This window comes from Triticum urartu, chromosome 2A, assembly GCF_056163025.1.
Source record: "Triticum urartu cultivar PI428250 chromosome 2A, HENAU_Tu73, whole genome shotgun sequence".
NCBI lineage: Eukaryota > Viridiplantae > Streptophyta > Magnoliopsida > Poales > Poaceae > Triticum > Triticum urartu.
Window position 1 is genome coordinate 351,131,431 of NC_141874.1, and position 18,429 is coordinate 351,149,859.

An 18,429-nucleotide genomic window follows, 5' to 3' on the forward strand; every position below is an offset into this window, starting at 1 on the left:
ATATGGCCAGCCGACGGTGCGATCGGTTACCCTTAACCATTGGTAGCCATGTTTTCCCCTCAGACCTTATAATTTTGGAATCACAAGGATTGCATGTGATACTAGGTATGGATTGGCTATCGAAGTATGGAGGAAACATTGATTGCGCCAGTAGGTCAATTCTACACACCACACTGGAGGGACAAAATAGTAAGTATGTATCCAGGCATACTCCTAAGAGTACTCACGTAAATTCCCTCATGGGAGTTTTTCAGGAAGAAGTGCCTGTAGTGAAGGATTACCCGGATGTATTTCCAGAGGAACTACCAGGCATGCCCCTGGATCGAGACATTGAGTTTTTGATAGAGTAATTGCCAGGCACCGGACCAATATCAAAGAGACCATACCGGATGCGTGCAAATGATCTGGAGGAGATTAAGAAATAGATTAAGGAGTTATTGGAGAAAGGTTAGATTCGACGAAGTTCGTAACCATGGGGAGCCCCAGTGCTCTTGGTTGACAAGAAGGATAAATCTCTGAGAATGGTTGTTGATTATCGTGCATTGAATGAAGTGATGATCAAGAACAAGTATCCACTACCAATGATCAATGGTTTCTTTGACCAGCTGCAAGGAGCTAAAGTTTTTTCCAAGATCGATTTACGATCAGGGTACCACCAGCTAAAGATTCGAGATCAGGATATACCTAAGACAGCTTTTACCACAAGGTATGGGTTGTATGAGTACACGGTTATGTCATTCGGATTGACTAATGCCCCTGCCTATTTCATGAGCATGATGAACAAAGTATTTATGGAGTTCTTGGATAAGTTTGTTGTGGTGTTCATTGATGACATTTTGGTATACTCGAAGAATGAGAGGAGCATAAGGAGCCTTTTCGTTTAGTTCTCGAGAAGCTCAGGGAACATCAATTATACGCCGAGTTTAGCAAGTGTGAGTTTTGGTTGAAGGAAGTTGGATTCCTTGGACTTATTATATCAGGAGAAGGTATAGCAGTAGACCCTACTAGGGTTCAGTCAGTCACTGAGTGGTTGGCACCCACCTCGATTGGAGAGATCCATAGTTTTCTAGGACTCGCGGGATATTATCAGAGATTCATTGAGAATTTCTCGAAGATTGCAAAGCCCATGACAGAGCTGTTGAAGAAGGACACCAAGTTTAAATGGAGATATGAATGTGAGGCAAGTTTTCAGGAGTTGAAGAAACGTTGAACTACAGCCCCAATGCTAATTCTGCCAGATATAAGCACGGATTTCCAAGTGTATTGCGACGCGTCTCGCTTAGGACTTGGAAGTGTACTTATGCAAGACGGAAGAGTTGTTTCGTATGCCTCATGACAGCTTCAACCTCCTTTATTAAATTATGCCACACATGATTTGGAGTTAGCAGCCGTAGTGCATGCACTCAAAACCTGGAGACATTTTCTTATTGGAAACCATTGTGATGTGTACATGTATCATAAGAGTTTGAAGTACATTTTCACACAGAAGGAGTTGAATCTCATGGAAAGGAGATGGTTGGAACTCATAAAGGATTACGATATGAAGTTGCACTATCATCCAGGCAAGGCCAATGTCGTAGCAGACGCTTTGAGCCAGAAGAGTTACGCCAATACCCTCGTAAGCGGAGGATTGCCAACGGAGTTAGTTGAAGATCTTAGGGAGCTACACTTGGAGATAATCCCTAGAGGTTTTGTTGCAGCATTGGAAATTCAGTCGACATTATTGGGAAAATTCAAGAAGCTCAAAAGGATGATAAGGAAAATGGTGAGATAAAGGAGATCATGAGCAAAGGAAAGGCCAAAGGTTTTCGTGAGGATGAGCACGACACCTTATGGTTTGAGGACCGCGTTTATGTGCCCAATAACCCAGAGATCAGGAAGTTAATTCTTCAGGAGGCTCATGACTCCCCATACTTGATACACCCTGGAAACACCAAGATGTATTTGGATTTGAAGGAACGTTTCTGGTGGACTGGTATGAAGAAGGATATTTCCGAGTATGTAGCCGTATGTGATGTATGTCAGAGAGTGAAGGCTGAGCATCAAAAGCCAGCAGGATTGTTACAGCCTATGCTGATACCCGAATGGAAGTGGGATAAACTTGGCATGGATTTTATCACCGGATTACCCAGGACCAAATCAGGATATGATTCTATATGGGTAGTAGTTGATCGCTTGACCAAAGTAGCTCACTTTATCCCGGTGAAAATCACCTATACAAGTGCAAATTTGGCCAAGATATATATGACCAGGATCGTATGTCTGCATGGAGTCCCGAGGACCATCGTATTAGATAGAGGAACACAATTTACTTCAAAGTTTTGGCATCAGCTGCACCAAACTTTAGGGACAAGGTTAGAGTTCAGTACGGCATTCCACCCGCAGACAGATGGACAGACCGAGAGAGTCAATCAGATTCTGGAGGACATGTTGAGAGCTTGTGCGCTAGATTATGGATCTAGTTGGGATGATAACTTTCCCTACGCGGAGTTCTCATACAACAACAGCTACCAGGTGTAACACCCCGGATGTAACTTTCCCTATTTGTATCCAACTCTTGCCGTTTCCGGCGTTAAGTTATATTTATTTCCTCGGGTTCGGGTTTTGTCTCCGTGTGTTGTTTTCGTTTTCATGCATCTCATATCATGTCATCATGTGCATTGCATTTGCATACGTGTTCATCTCATGCATTCGAGCATTTTCCCCGTTGTCCGTTTTGCATTCCGGCGCTTCGTTCTCCTCCGGTGGTCATTTCTAGCTTTCTTTCGTGTGTGGGGATTAAACATTTCCGGATTGGACCGAGACTTGTCATGCGGCCTTGGATTACTACCGGTAGACCGCCTGTCAAGTTTCGTATCATTTGGACTTCGTTTGATACTCCAACGGTTAACCAAGGGACCGAAAAGGCCTCGTGTGTGTTGCAGCCCAACACCCCTCAAATTTGGCCCAAAACCCACCAAACTCTGCTCCATGTCCTAGAGCGTTCGATCACGATCGCGTGGCCGAAAACCGCACCTCATTTGGACTCTCCTAGCTCCACTTATGCCTATAAATAGCCCCCTCCAAATTCGGATCTTCTTCCCCGTCCAAACCCTAGTCAAAAAAAAACATCTCGGCCACCGACGGACACGTCCGCCCCCGGCCGGACGCGTCCGCCGCCGCCCGCCTCCGCCAGCCACGACGCGCCACGTGGCAGGACCACATCGCCGCGGCCGCCGGCCCACGCGGGGCCCTCCCCAGCCCGCGAGACGCCGCGCCCTTCTTCCCCGAGCCGACCGGCCGCGCCTCCCGCGCCGCTCGCCGCCGTCCTTCCCGTGCCGCCGCAGTCCCCGGCTCCGGCGAACTCCGTCGCGGTCGCCTGGCTCGCCGCGCCGCCCGGAGGCCGGCGCCCACCTCGCCGCCGTTCCACCTCGTCGCCGGCCCCGGCCTCTCCCCGCTGCTCCGGCCACTTCTCCCTCGCCGGCCGCCGTCATCTACAGGAACTCCGGCGAGCTCCCCGGCGATCCTCGCAATCCGTGCGGATCTCAGATCTGGGAAAAGAAAACCCTAGCCGGTTGACTTTGTCTCTCTCCGTTAATTTTTTTATGCATACTTTGACCGCCCGTAACTTTGCATCCGTAGCTCCGTTTTGGACATATGATATATCAAAATGTTCGCCTCAACGAGTACATCATTTCATTCCATTGCATCATTTTCATTTAAGCTCATCTTGATGCCCAAAATGCTGTTAGAAGGAGGCTTCGTGAGTTAATTGTCAGATCCGTTAGCTCATCTTAGACTTTTGTCATTTTTGCCATGATTATTGTGTGCTTGCTATGCCTGTGAGTCCTTCATATGTTTTGTTAAGCATTTTGTCTTATTTCCAGAGGTGCAACCCATTCATTTTTAGGATGTGTGTGGTGACTTGTGCAAGCTTGCAAAGAGAGGCACCCGGTAAATCTGTTTTCAGGGACTTAGTTGTTTTCACTAAGTCTGGGATATTTTAGTTCATGATGCCATATGTCCAGCTTGTTTCCTAGTGATCCATGCCTCTTTTGAGGATGATCAGTCAAGGAGTTTTGTTAATCATGTTATGCTCTATCCATCCATGTCTTTTTTTGCAATTATGGAGCACCCTAGCTTGAGTCAATCGAGCTCTACTTTTACTTCGTGGTGAATCTGGGCAGATCGTCAACTCGTTTGCGATTTTGTCGGCGTTGTTGTAGTTGATCCGTGTATGCTATGCCATTGTTCTTGCCATGTATAGCTTGTATTTTGTGCCTTCTTAATGGCTGTATGCTTGCCTTGCCATGACTTGCACCGTGGTGTGTGCATCGAGCTCGTTTACATGCCTTCGTGAGTTATATTTCAGCATGTCTCAGTTTTCACTAAGTCTGAAAACTGATTGTGTTTTAGCTATGTTTCCGTGCCCGTTAATATATTTTGTGATCCCTTTTGGCCCCAGGTCACTTTGAGACTTTTGTTAAGCTTGTTGAGTATCTCCATTCCATGTTCTTGCTTGTCATGTTCAGGTCATGTATCATGTTGTTTTGCTGCTCCGAAGAGAGCATCGTGATCTGAAATTTCAGACAAGTGTTAATTTCACTAAGTCTGGAATCTGTTTTGCATTTGCGTTTTTGCCATGCTTGTTTGAACCTCATAATGGATGAATTGGCCGTGTCTCAGTGCTAGTCTTTTGTTAAAAATCTTGTGTGCATCCATGCCATGTATTTTGTTGTCATGTTTGGTGGCTGTAGCATGTTCATTTCGTTGCATTTAGATGCCTACTTGCTGTAAATCGCAGACCGGTGTCATATATTAAAACGCTTGCCATTTCCAAACCGTAACTCCGATTCCAATGATCTTTATATCGTTTTCAAGCGATTTCATCCCCTCTATCCAGTGGCACCCTTGGAATTCCAAGTTGAGGCCAGGTTCATGCATTTCCTGCCATATCTTGCATTTTGTATCCCGTATCGCATCCCGCATAGCATATCATCATTTCATCATATTGCTTGGTCTTGCACGTGGTTGATTGTATCCTTGTTGCTTGTTTGTCTTGTTGGGTAGAGCCGGGAGACGAGTTCGCTACCGAGGATCCCGTTGAGTTTGCTTGTGAGGATCCAGTCAACTCTGACAACTGTGCAGGCAAGATGATCATACCCTCGAAATCACTACTATCTTTGCTATGCTAGTTTGCTCGCTCTTGCTATGCCAATGCTACGATGCCTACCTTTTGCTTGTCAGCCTCCTAATTGCCATGTCAACCTCTAACCCACCTTGTCCTAGCAAACCGTTGATTGGCTATGTTACCGCTTTGCTCAGCCCCTCTTATAGCGTTGCTAGTTGCAGGTGAAGTTTGGAGGCCGTCCCTTGTTGGAACATTTATTTACTTGTTGGGATATCATTATATTGCTATGTTATCTTAATGCATCTATATATCTGGTAAAGGGTGGAAGGCTCGGCCTCTTGTCTAGTGTTTTGTTCCACTCTTACCGCCCTAGTTTCCGTCATATCGGTGTTATGTTCCCGGATTTTTGCGTTCCTTACGCAGTTGGGTTATAATGGGAACCCCTTGATATTTCGCCTTGATTAAAGCTTTTCCAGCAATGCCCAACCTTGGTTTTACCATTTGCCACCTAGCCTTTTCTTTCCCTTGGGTTCTGCACACTCAAGGGTCATCTTATTTTACCCCCCCTCGGGCCAGTGCTCCTCTGAGTGTTGGTCCAAACTAGAGCACCGTGCGGGGCCGTCCCTCGGCAACTTGGGTTACGTTGGCTCCCGTACGCTTAGCTTATCCGGTGTGCCCTGAGAACGAGATATGTGCAGCTCCTATCGGGATTTGTCGGCACAGCGGGTGGTGTTGCTGGTCTTGTTTTAACCTGTCGAATTGTCTTGTTGTACCGGGTTACCGAGTCTGATCGGTGTGTCTCGGGTGGAGGTCTATTCCTTCGTTGACCGTGAGAGCTTGTCATGGGCTAAGTTGGGACTCCCCTGCAGGGATTGAACTTTCGAAAGCCGTGCCCGCGGTTATGGGCAGATGGGAATTTGTTAATGTCCGGTTGTAGATAACTTAAACCTTAATTAATTAAAATGAATCAACTATGTGTGTTACCGTGATGGCCTCTTCTCGGCGGAGTCCGGGAAGTGGACACGGTGTTGGAGTTATGTTTGCGCAGGTTGTTCCTCTAGATTCTCGCTCGTGCTTTGCCTCCTCTTCTCGCTCTCTTTTACGTATAAGATAACCACCACATATGCTAGTCGCTTGCTGCAGCTCCACTTATATTTGCCTTATCCATTCCTATAAGCTTAAATAGTCTTGATCGCGAGGGTGCGAGATTGCTGAGTCCCTGTGGCTCACAGATACTATAACTCCAGATGCAGGTCCAGGTGATTTCGCTCCAGGTGACGAGTACGAGCTCAAGTGGGAGTTCGACGAGGACTCTCAGCGCTATTATGTTTCCTTTCCCGATGATCAGTAGTGGTGCCTAGTTGGGGTTCGATTCAGGGCCTTGTCGCATGTTGGGTTCTTTTCCATTTTGGCGCCGTAGTCGGGCCATGAGTGTCTATTTGATGGATGTTATTTATGTACTCTGATGTGACGTGGCGAGTGTAAGCCAACTATGTTCTTCCCCTTTTATTATATATTACATGGGATGTTGTAATGATTGCCTGACTTGCGACATTGCTTTCAATGCGGTTATGTCTCTAAGTCGTGCCTCGACACGTGGGAGCTATAGCCGCATCGAGGGCGTTACAAGTTGGGTATCAGAGCCTTCCCCGACCTTAGGAGCCCCATTGCTTGATCGATTTTTAGCAGCCGAGTTGTGTCTAGAAAAATGTTTTGAGTCACTTAGGAATTATATATCGGAGAGCTTAGGAATTCTTTTACTTCCCAGTCTCCTCATTGCTCTGGTAAGGCATCCTGACGTAGAGTTTTGACTCTTCTCTTCTCAAATTTCACTAAATTATTTTTTTAGGATCACGCGAGTATCTTGGATTTGTTCCGATGGCTTATGATGAGAATACTGTCTTGGTGCCTCCTGTCAGGGGTTTAGTGGAAGTGTCCCGGGGAGTTGAGCTCTGAGGTGTTGTCATCATAATTTTATCGTTGCAATTCTGGAATACTTGAGATATGTTCGCCGACATCGAAAATCTCTTTTATGCAGTTCGTTGGTGAGATAACCTCGACGCCACCCAGTACTGGGGCGTGAGTTCGGGAGTATCACCATAACTTGTATAACGGATGCTTTTCGAAGGTTGAGGTAGATGGTTTCTGAAGTTTTCTTGGTTATGTGTTGAAGTATGGGTACAGCTGGATGTAGGATTTGCTAGTTTGGGTGAGATATTATGCTTCCCCTATATCCCCAACACCTGATTGCATAACCGGAAAGGTTCGGGAGTTCCATAGGTGGGAATTCTAGTAGCTCTAGTTCTTCTTCCACGGATATTGGTTTGAGATTGGGATTTCTTACCGATTATTCGTTCTTGATCCGTACCTTGTTGATTTATTTCTCTACCTTAATTCTACGTGGCTTCTCAATTTATGGATATGTGACCATTTGAAGAGGAATGCATTCGTTCATTTTGTTCGGATGTGAAGACTATATGTTGCAATTTTCATTCCATTGGATTCAGCTTCAATATTTATCTATCAATGTGCTAATGGTGGTCAACCTCTTCAGGATGGCTCCTCCAACGCGCACGACTCCGAATCCTGATCCGCCACCGCCTCCACCTCCTCCAGAGGCATGGCAAGCTGTGATGGCCGCAACCAATGCAAACACTCAGCTGATCATGCAAATTCTTCAAGAGCGCAATCAAGGCAGTCAAGGGAATCAAGGCAGCAATCAGAGTCACTTTGCTACACTCAACCAGTTCCTTGCTAACGGGCCAAAGGCTTTCAGCAATTGTGTTGAGGCAACCGATGCTGACGATTGGCTTGTGGATCTGTGTAAGCATTTCGAGTGCAGTAATGTCAGGCCTGAGGACTTTGTCAAGTTCGCTTCCTTCCAACTCAAAGATCAGGCAGCAGAATGGTTCCAGCAATACAAGGATTCCAGAGGTGGACGTGTTATCACTTGGGATGATTTCCGTCAAGATTTCCGAGCTCATCACATTCCGCAGAGCGTGGTTGAAAGCAAGCGTGAGGAATTCCGCAATCTGAAGCAAGGTTCTTTGTCTGTCTATGACTACAACAAATTGTTCCAGAAGCTTGCCCGCTTTGCCAAGCAGGACGTGCCTGATGAGAAGAGCATGATATATCAGTTCAGGGGTGGTCTCAGAGAAGATATTCAGCTCGCTCTTGTTCTCTTTGAGCCCTTGAGATACGATGAGTTCTACAACATGGCACTGAAGCAAGAGGCTGCTCAGTTGATGTGTGATGCTTCCAGGAAGCGATCCAGAGATGTTACTCCTTCTTCCTCTACTCAAGTGGCCAAGCAGCAGAAGTTTTGGCTTCCTCCTCCTCCGTTCCGTCGGCCATATCAGCAGAAGAGCAAAGGTGGCAGTGGTTCTTCCCACCCACCCAACCCAGGCTTTCAGAACAAGACTTCGTCTCAAGCTCCAAGATCGAGTGCTCCGTATCACTGTCCGCTTTCAGAGGTCACGTGCAACAAGTGCCAACAGAAGGGTCACTATGCCAACAAGTGTTTCAACCAGAGGCGTCTTCCTCCTCCTCCTCCTGTCAGATCGGCAAGTACAGCTGTGGTCAAGCATAACCACAAGCATGCCAAGGTGAATTTGATGAATGCAGCTCAGGCAGAGGACTCATCAGATGTGATCATGGGTAACTTTCCGGTTAACTCTTTTCCAGCAAAAGTTCTTTTTGACTCTGGTGCATCGCATTTTTTCATGTCAAGATCATTTGTTTCCAAGCATGACTTCGTTTCACAAATGTTGGGTAAACCTATGGGAGTGGTTTCTCCGGCTAAGTCTATGAGGGCTACTTCAATAGTTCCGGATGTTTCTATCACATTGGGCGACTACAAGTTCCTTTCTTCTCCAATGGTTCTTGGCAACTCGGATATTGATCTTATTCTCGGAATGGATTGGCTTTCTAAGCACAAGGCTCAGCTTGATTGTGCAGCCAAGCAGATTCAATTGACTCATTCGTTTGAGGAAGTAATTGTCTTTGCCGCTCGGGATAATACCATCCGTCTGTTTTCTCTCAATGAGAAGGGTGAACTGGATGCTATCTCGCAAATTCCAGTCGTTTGCGAATATCAAGACGTCTTTCCAGAAGAGCTCCCAGGAATGCCTCCGCACCGGCCAGTTGAATTCGTTATTGAACTTGAGCCTGGCACAGAACCTGTGTGCAAACGTCCTTACAAGCTCGGACCTGAAGAGTTGAAGGAGCTGAAGAAGCAACTCGATGAGCAAGAAAGAATGGGTCTCATCCGGCCTAGTACTTCTCCGTGGGGTTGTGGTGTTCTTTTTGTGAAGAAGAAGGATGGAACGGACCGACTTTGTGTTGATTACCGTCCAGTGAACAAGAAGACCATCAAGAACAAATACCCACTTCCCAACATCAATGAGCTGTTCGAACAACTCAAAGGTGCCCAAGTATTCTCCAAGCTTGATCTCCGTATGGGTTATCACCAGATTCGCATTCGTGAAGAAGATATTCCCAAGACAACATTCAGAACAAGCTTTGGTTCATATGAATACACTGTCATGTCTTTTGGCCTCGCCAACACTCCTCCGACGTTCTCTCGCATGATGAACTTCATCTTCAACGCCTACACCAATGACTTTGTTTTGGTCTATCTCGATGACATTCTGGTTTTCTCCAAGAATAAGGAAGATCATGCCAAGCACTTGCGTTTGGTTCTCGATAAGCTCAGAGAACATCAGTTCTATGCCAAGTTCTCCAAGTGTGAATTTTGGCTCGATGAGGTTCTTTATCTTGGTCATATCATCTCTGCCAAGGGCATTTCCGTGAATCCCGAGAAGGTTTCTGCAATTGTGAATTGGGAACCTCCTCAGAATGTGAAGCAACTCCGCAGTTTTCTCGGTCTCGCTAGCTATTGTCGAAGATTCGTTCAAAACTTTTCCAAGATCGCGAAGCCTCTCTCAAATCTTCTTCAGAAGCACGTCAAGTATGTTTGGTCTCCAGAGTGTGATATTGCTTTCAACACTTTGAAAGAGAAGTTGATCACTGCTCCAGTTCTGACTCCGCCTAATGAATCCAAGCCGTACGAGGTCTTTTGTGATGCCTCTCTCCAAGGTCTTGGCGCAGTTTTGATGCAAGAGAAGAAAGTTGTTGCTTATACATCTCGCCAGTTGAAGCCTAATGAGAAGAACTACCCCACTCATGATCTCGAGTTGGCGGCAGTTGTGCATGCTCTTTTGACTTGGAGACATCTTTTATTGGGAAGAAAAGTGGACATTTTCACTGATCACAAGAGTCTTAAGTACATCTTCACTCAGCCTAATCTCAACCTAAGGCAAACTCGATGGGTCGAAATGATTCAAGAGTATAATCCGAGTATTGAGTATACTCCAGGCAAGGCCAATGTGATTGTTGACGCTTTGAGCAGAAAGGCCTACTGCAATAGTCTGATTCTCAAGCCTTATCAACCCGAGCTTTGTGAAGCTTTCCGCAAACTTAATCTGCAAGTTGTCCCTCAAGGTTTCCTCGCCAACCTTTAAGTCTCTCCTACCTTAGAAGACCAGATTCGCCAAGCCCAGCTTCTTGATGCTATGGTGAAAAAGGTGAAGATTGGGATTGCCAAGAGTCAGTCCAGGTACAAGTGCTACCGCCTTAATGACAAGGACACTCTTTTCTTCGAGGATCGTATTGTTGTGCCCAAAGGTGAACTTCGTAAAGTGATCATGAACGAGGCTCACAATTCTCTCCTCTCCATCCACCCTGGGAGCACGAAGATGTATCAGGACCTCAGGCAAGCTTATTGGTGGACTCGAATGAAGCGCGAGATCGCTCAATTCGTAAATGAATGTGATGTCTGTAGAAGAGTGAAGGCAGAACACCAAAGGCCAGCTGGTCTCCTCCAACCTCTTGCCATTCCAGAATGGAAGTTTGACCACATTGAAATGGACTTCGTGACTGGGTTTCCAAAGTCCAAGCGTGGCAATGATGCTATATTTGTTGTCATCGACAAGCTCACCAAAGTGGCTCATTTTCTGCCTATCAAAGAGTCGATCACTGCAGCTCAATTGGCGGAACTCTATACCTCTCGCATTGTCTCTCTGCACGGTATTCCTCAAGTGATCTCTTCAGACCGTGGCAGCATCTTTACCTCCAAGTTTTGGGATTATTTTCAGAAGGCCATGGGCACCAACATCCGCTTCAGCACTGCCTTCCATCCTCAAACAAGCGGTCAAGTCGAGCGTGTCAACCAAATTCTTGAAGATATGCTCAGGGCTTGTGTGATCTCCTTCGGCATGAAGTGGGAGGATTGTCTTCCTTATGCTGAATTCTCATACAACAACAGTTTTCAAGCAAGTTCGGGCAAGGCCCCATTTGAAATTCTGTATGGCAGGAAGTGTCGTACCCCTCTCAACTGGTCTGAAACCGGTGAACGTCAGCTGCTGGGTAATGACTTAATCACAGAAGCAGAAGAAATGTGCAAAGTCATTCGTGATAACCTCAAAGCAAGCCAATCCCGCCAGAAGAGCTACTATGATAGTAAGCACCGTGATTTGGCTTTCGAGATCGGAGATCATGTTTACCTCCGTGTCTCTCCTATGAAAGGTACTCGTCGCTTCGGTATCAAAGGGAAGCTTGCCCCTAGATACGTGGGACCTTTCAAGATTGTCAGCAAGAGAGGCGACCTCGCCTATCAACTCGAGCTTCCTTCAAACTTTGCAAATGTTCATGATGTGTTCCATGTCTCTCAGCTTCGAAAGTGCTTCAAGACTCCTGACCGCACCGTCAACTTCGAGGACATTGAGCTCCAAGAAGATCTCTCCTATCGTGAGCACCCAGTTGCTATTCTTGAAGAGACTGAACGCAAGACTCGCAACAAGTCAATCAAATTTCTCAAAGTCAAGTGGTCTCACCATTCCGACCGTGAAGCTACCTGGGAACGCGAGGATCACCTCCGTTCTGAGTACCCAGAGTTCTTTCAGTCCTAGATCTCGGGACGAGATCTTTTCGTAGTGGTGGAGTGGATGTAACTTTCCCTATTTGTATCCAACTCTTGCCGTTTCCGGCGTTAAGTTATATTTATTTCCTCGGGTTCGGGTTTTGTCTCCGTGTGTTGTTTTCGTTTTCATGCATCTCATATCATGTCATCATGTGCATTGCATTTGCATACGTGTTCATCTCATGCATTCGAGCATTTTCCCCGTTGTCCGTTTTGCATTCCGGCGCTTCGTTCTCCTCCGGTGGTCATTTCTAGCTTTCTTTCGTGTGTGGGGATTAAACATTTTCGGATTGGACCAAGACTTGTCATGCGGCCTTGGTTTACTACCGGTAGACCGCCTGTCAAGTTTCGTATCATTTGGACTTCGTTTGATACTCCAACGGTTAACCGAGGGACCGAAAAGGCCTCGTGTGTGTTGCAGCCCAACACCCCTCAAATTTGGCCCAAAACCCACCAAACTCTGCTCCATGTCCTAGAGCGTTCGATCACGATCGCGTGGCCGAAAACCGCACCTCATTTGGACTCTCCTAGCTCCACTTATGCCTATAAATAGCCCCCTCCAAATTCGGATCTTCTTCCCCGTCCAAACCCTAGTCAAAAAAAAAACATCTCCGCCACCGACGGACACGTCCGCCCCTGGCCGGACGCGTCCGCCGCCGCCCGCCTCCGCCAGCCACGACGCGCCACGTGGCAGGACCACATCGCCGCGGCCGCCGGCCCACGCGGGGCCCTCCCCAGCCCGCGAGACGCCGCGCCCTTCTTCCCCGAGCCGACCGGCCGCGCCTTCCGCGCCGCTCGCCGCCGTCCTTCCCGCGCCGCCGCAGTCCCCGGCTCCGGCGAACTCCGTCGCGGTCGCCTGGCTCGCCGCGCCGCCCGGAGGCCGGCGCCCACCTCGCCGCCGTTCCACCTCGTCGCCGGCCCCGGCCTCTCCCCGCTGCTCCGGCCACTTCTCCCTCGCCGGCCGCCGTCATCTACAGGAACTCCAGCGAGCTCCCCGACGATCCTCGCAATCCGTGCGGATCTCAGATCTGGGAAAAGAAAACCCTAGCCGGTTGACTTTGTCTCTCTCCGTTAATTTTTTTATGCATACTTTGACCGCCCGTAACTTTGCATCCGTAGCTCCGTTTTGGACATATGATATATCAAAATGTTCGCCTCAACGAGTACATCATTTCATTCCATTGCATCATTTTCATTTAAGCTCATCTTGATGCCCAAAATGCTGTTAGAAGGAGGCTTCGTGAGTTAATTGTCAGATCCGTTAGCTCATCTTAGACTTTTGTCATTTTTGCCATGATTATTGTGTGCTTGCTATGCCTGTGAGTCCTTCATATGTTTTGTTAAGCATTTTGTCTTATTTCCAGAGGTGCAACCCATGCATTTTTAGGATGTGTGTGGTGACTTGTGCAAGCTTGCAAAGAGAGGCACCCGGTAAATCTGTTTTCAGGGACTTAGTTGTTTTCACTAAGTCTGGGATATTTTAGTTCATGATGCCATATGTCCAGCTTGTTTCCTAGTGATCCGTGCCTCTTTTGAGGATGATCAGTCAAGGAGTTTTGTTAATCATGTTATGATCTATCCATCCATGTCTTTGTTTGCAATTATGGAGCACCCTAGCTTGAGTCAATCGAGCTCTACTTTTACTTCGTGGTGAATCTGGGCAGATCGTCAACTCGTTTGCGATTTTGCCGGCGTTGTTGTAGTTGATCCGTGTATGCTATACAATTTTTCTTGCCATGTCTAGCTTGTATTTTGTGCCTTCTTAATGTCTGTATGCTTGCCTTGCCATGACTTGCACCGTGGTGAGTGCATCGAGCTCGTTTACATGCCTTCGTGAGTTATATTTCAGCATGTCTCAGTTTTCACTAAGTCTGAAAACTGATTGTGTTTTAGCTATGATTCCGTGCCCGTTAATATATTTTGTGATCCCTTTTGGCCCCAGGTCACTTTGGGACTTTTGTTAAGCTTGTTGAGTATCTCCATTCCATGTTCTTGCTTGTCATGTTCAGGTCATGTATCATGTTGTTTTGCTGCTCCGAAGAGAGCATCGTGATCTGAAATTTCAGACAAGTGTTAATTTCACTAAGTCTGGAATCTGTTTTGCATTTGCGTTTTTGCCATGCTTGTTTGAACCTCATAATGGATGAATTGGCCGTGTCTCAGTGCTAGTCTTTTGTTAAAAATCTTGTGTGCATCCATGCCATGTATTTTGTTGTCATGTTTGGTGGCTGTAGCATGTTCATTTCGTTGCATTTAGATGCCTACTTGCTGTAAATCGCAGACCGGTGTCATATATTAAAACGCTTGCCATTTCCAAACCGTAACTCCGATTCCAATGATCTTTATATCGTTTTCAAGCGATTTCATCCCCTCTATCCAGTGGCACCCTTGGAATTCCAAGTTGAGGCCAGGTTCATGCATTTCCTGCCATATCTTGCATTTTGTATCCCGTATCGCATCCCGCATAGCATATCATCATTTCATCATATTGCTTGGTCTTGCACGTGGTTGATTGTATCCTTGTTGCTTGTTTGTCTTGTTGGGTAGAGCCGGGAGACGAGTTCGCTACCGAGGATCCCGTTGAGTTTGCTTGTGAGGATCCAGTCAACTCTGACAACTGTGCAGGCAAGATGATCATACCCTCGAAATCACTACTATCTTTGCTATGCTAGTTTGCTCGCTCTTGCTATGCCAATGCTACGATGCCTACCTTTTGCTTGTCAGCCTCCTAATTGCCATGTCAACCTCTAACCCACCTTGTCCTAGCAAACCGTTGATTGGCTATGTTACCGCTTTGCTCAGCCCCTCTTATAGCGTTGCTAGTTGCAGGTGAAGTTTGGAGGCCGTCCCTTGTTGGAACATTTATTTACTTGTTGGGATATCATTATATTGCTATGTTATCTTAATGCATCTATATATCTGGTAAAGGGTGGAAGGCTCGGCCTCTTGTCTAGTGTTTTGTTCCACTCTTACCGCCCTAGTTTCCGTCATATCGGTGTTATGTTCCCGGATTTTTGCGTTCCTTACGCGGTTGGGTTATAATGGGAACCCCTTGATATTTCGCCTTGATTAAAGCTTTTCCAGCAATGCCCAACCTTGGTTTTACCATTTGCCACCTAGCCTTTTCTTTCCCTTGGGTTCTGCACACTCAAGGGTCATCTTATTTTACCCCCCCTCGGGCCAGTGCTCCTCTGAGTGTTGGTCCAAACTAGAGCACCGTGCGGGGCCGTCCCTCGGCAACTTGGGTTACGTTGGCTCCCGTACGCTTAGCTTATCCGGTGTGCTCTGAGAACGAGATATGTGCAGCTCCTATCGGGATTTGTCGGCACAGCGGGTGGTGTTGCTGGTCTTGTTTTAACCTGTCGAATTGTCTTGTTGTACCGGGTTACCGAGTCTGATCGGTGTGTCTCGGGTGGAGGTCTATTCCTTCGTTGACCGTGAGAGCTTGTCATGGGCTAAGTTGGGACTCCCCTGCAGGGATTGAACTTTCGAAAGCCGTGCCCGCGGTTATGGGCAGATGGGAATTTGTTAATGTCCGGTTGTAGATAACTTAAACCTTAATTAATTAAAATGAATCAACTGTGTGTGTTACCGTGATGGCCTCTTCTCGGCGGAGTCCGGGAAGTGGACACGGTGTTGGAGTTATGTTTGCGCAGGTTGTTCCTCTAGATTCTCGCTCGTGCTTTGCCTCCTCTTCTCGCTCTCTTTTACGTATAAGATAACCACCACATATGCTAGTCGCTTGCTGCAGCTCCACTTATATTTGCCTTATCCATTCCTATAAGCTTAAATAGTCTTGATCGCGAGGGTGCGAGATTGCTGAGTCCCTGTGGCTCACAGATACTATAACTCCAGATGCAGGTCCAGGTGATTTCGCTCCAGGTGACGAGTACGAGCTCAAGTGGGAGTTCGACGAGGACTCTCAGCGCTATTATGTTTCCTTTCCCGATGATCAGTAGTGGTGCCTAGTTGGGGTTCGATTCAGGGCCTTGTCGCATGTTGGGTTCTTTTCCATTTTGGCGCCGTAGTCGGGCCATGAGTGTCTATTTGATGGATGTTATTTATGTACTCTGATGTGACGTGGCGAGTGTAAGCCAACTATGTTCTTCCCCTTTTATTATATATTACATGGGATGTTGTAATGATTGCCTGACTTGCGACATTGCTTTCAATGCGGTTATGTCTCTAAGTCGTGCCTCGACACGTGGGAGCTATAGCCGCATCGAGGGCGTTACACCAGGCCAGTTTGAAGATGGCACCTTTCGGAGATTTGTATGGAAGAAGGTGCACGATGCCGTTGATGTGGGATGAAGTAGGAGACCGCCAGTTGTTTGGAACAGATTTGATCAAAGAGTCAGAAGAGAAGGTTAAGCTGATTCGAGACAGACTGAAGGTAGCTCAGTCCAGGCAGAAAAGTTATGCAGGCTCAAAACGCAAGGGGGTAGTCTACGAAATCGGAGACAGAGCATATCTTCGTGTGTCACCCCTGCGAGGAGTTAAACGTTTTGGAGTTAAGGGAAAGCTAGCCCCAAGATTCGTAGGACCATACCAAGTTTTGGAACATATGGGAGAAGTTGCCTACAAGTTGGAGTTACCCAAAGGACTGTTAGGAGTTCATGATGTGTTTCACATTTTACAGTTGAAGAAGTTTCATGTTGAGATGGCCGATATTCCTCTGAGAGATACCTTGCCCCTGGAAGCAATTCAGTTGGATAGTGATCTGACCTATGAGGAGAAACCAGTCAAGATTCTCGAGTTTGCCAGCCAAGTTACACGCAGCAAGGCTATCAAATTTTGCAAAGTTTAGTGGAGCCACCATGTCGAGGATGAAGCCACCTGGGAACGAGAGGAAGACCTACGCAAGGACCACCCACACCTATTTTCTAGCCAACCTGAATCTCGAGGGCGAGATTCATCTTAAGGGGGGTAGGTTTGTAACATCCCAAATTTTCAATTTGGAATGCTATACATAGGTCATCATTGCATATCATATTTTATCGCATTTTGGTTGATCCTAGAAATTCTAAGCAACTCAAGGACCCACGGAGAGAGTTGGGAATTTCGTTATTTTCATATTTAAGTTTTTCTCAAATTTTGAAAAGAGGATCATTTAGTTTTAATTATTTTCTCTTCAAATACTTCTAATATGAAAAATAAAAGAGAGGGGATAAAATGACTTCTCCAAATAAAGAAATATTGGAGGAAAAATATTAAAATCAAATAAGTATTTTATTTGGACTTTTATTGCTATTTTATTTGAATTAGGAAAAATATGCGTTTTTCAAAATTGCATTAGAGGCCCAAATAAATGTTCACTTTGTCCGCAATATTATTAGAGGACCGTGAAAATTTATTTCAGGATTTTTGGACTCCATTTAGTATTTCTTTTATTAGTTTTTCCGTGTCAGGATTATTTAGAAAAAAGTAAACTGACCTAATGGGTCGTGTCCGTCCTGGACACCTCGCCCCGGCCGGCCCTTTAAAGGCCGAGGCCTCGGTCCGCCAGCCCAGCCGCCGCCGCGCGAAGCCGCCGCCCCGCGGAGCTGCCGCTCGTCGCCGCCGCCACCCTGTCACCCTACCGCCATTGTTCCCCGCCGCCAGAGTCGCCGCCCGCCGTTGCCGAGGTAGCCGCCACCGCCGACTCGGTTTTTTTCGAAACCCTGGATCTAGTTTTTTTGTAGTTTCGGTTCGTTTTTTTCGGTTTAGTTAAATAGTGGATGTTCGTCCTTACGTTCATTTTAACGAACGATGTTCGTTAGTTAGCCGCAGACAGCGAACGTTTGTTCGTTAGCCTGTTCTTCTCGTTTTTTTCCAGGATTTTTCTGTGATTATTTTTTATCGCGATTTCTGCCCTGATCTTTGTTTTAGTTTATCTTTTCGCTCGTTTATCCAAATCAGGTGAAACAAGCGCCTAGATCTTCGACACGAAACCCTCTTTCTATTTAACCAACTTGAACAAGATTTTAATGCTATAAAATTTGACTTTAGTCCATATTAGTAAACAGATCTTGTTTCTTTCGTAGTTTGAGTTTCGTTGCTCCATTTGATTTGATTCTTTTTGCAAACCGGAGTTCTTGAGTTGAACTTTATGGTTAGATCTTCTTATTTGAGTTTTATCCATTCTTTTATTTGAGTGCTTATGTATGCTATTGTTTGTTTGCGATAGAATTCCCGGAGTGCGAAGCGTGCTTCTACGAGTCTCTAGGTTTTGCGGATCGTCAGCAAGGCAAGTAACACTTTGATCATAACCCTTTATTACCTAGTTTTTATGCATTACTTTCAACCCTCAAACATTGCTTGAGTATGATCTCTTAACTTGTGGGTTTGGGAAGTGGATGAT